A 1,344-nucleotide genomic window follows, 5' to 3' on the forward strand; every position below is an offset into this window, starting at 1 on the left:
GGGGGGGGGGGGATGGCAGGCGAGCAGGACAGATGACGAGCCATATGGAGGAACCCTGGAGGAAACGCTGCTCATGTTGGAAAAATATTAATTTCAGTGTCTTGATTGTCGCTGGATGAAGGTGAGAATCATCCATAATTCAGAGGGTTTGGGCACAAATTCACATCCCAGCAAAGAGTAGAAGAAGTAGACCTCCACACGTCTGGTGGAATGTAACTAAGTACATTTACTCAAGTAGCTTAATGCCCTTAAGTACAATTTTGGCCTACTTGGTACTTTGAGTATTTCCACTCTATGCACTTTATACTTCTTCTCCACTACATTTTAATCAATCTTCTCATAGACCCAAACCATCTTGCCAATGCCAACGTATGTGGACACTCATATTAACCTTCTTGTACTTTTGGTAAGCAGCAGATTACGTCTAATGTTCAGGGATCTGCATACTTTTGGCAATGTGACGTGTTTTTATCCAGATCTCTGCGTTTCTCTGTAGAATATGTTGTTTCCTGGAGCCATTTAGATTAAATCACATAATAAATGGTAGTTTAGCTCAGAGTCAGATGGCTGTTTTACTCAGTTCGTGCGGAGAGGCAGATGCTCTCACTCTTTCTTTCTTTCCTCCCTCCATCCTCAGAGAAGAGGATGAAAGCAGAGCTGGAGCCCAGGATGTAAAAACCTGGCTTCATCTGACTCCCTCTCTTTCAGAGGACCACCCCCTCCCCTTCTCCTCTCTCCCTTTTTGACTGCACCCAACTTCTCTCCCTCCATCCTTCCATTCGGCTACTGTATCCACCTCCTGACTGCACCCAGCACAAACAAAACCAGATTTTTGAGGGCTTAGGATACTGCTTGGCTCTGGCACTCTTCTGGGTTTGGACTATTTGTGCTTGAAGAGTTCTGCAGAGATAGAAAGAAAAAAAAAACAATCGGTTTGTTTTTTGTGTGTTTTGTTTTTGTCAATTCAGCTGCAGAAGAAGGACGGTCCGACCTCCGCATTCCCCGCAACATCCTCCGCATCCCTGCGTGGACCTCCAGAGGAGAGCACCGCGGACTGGGCGGCGCACGCAATTCAAGCCGGTTTAAAGCGTTCCACCACCGGACGAACAGACCCTCCTGCATCGGTGTGTTTTATGTAGGACTCCAGTAAATGTCCGCCGATGGTAAAAACAAAAAAAACAAAAAAAATCTGCGCCATTTATCCTGCATCCTGCCGCTGAAAGGTAGGCCTATAGTTGTTCGGTTTCTCCACACACAGGCTATGTAGCCTACAATGTGTAATTATTTCAATCCAATCATTTGTTTTAGGCCTTGTGTGTGTGTGTGTGATTTTTTTTTTTTTTT

Source organism: Etheostoma spectabile, chromosome 18 (assembly GCF_008692095.1).
Source record: "Etheostoma spectabile isolate EspeVRDwgs_2016 chromosome 18, UIUC_Espe_1.0, whole genome shotgun sequence".
Taxonomy (NCBI): domain Eukaryota; kingdom Metazoa; phylum Chordata; class Actinopteri; order Perciformes; family Percidae; genus Etheostoma; species Etheostoma spectabile.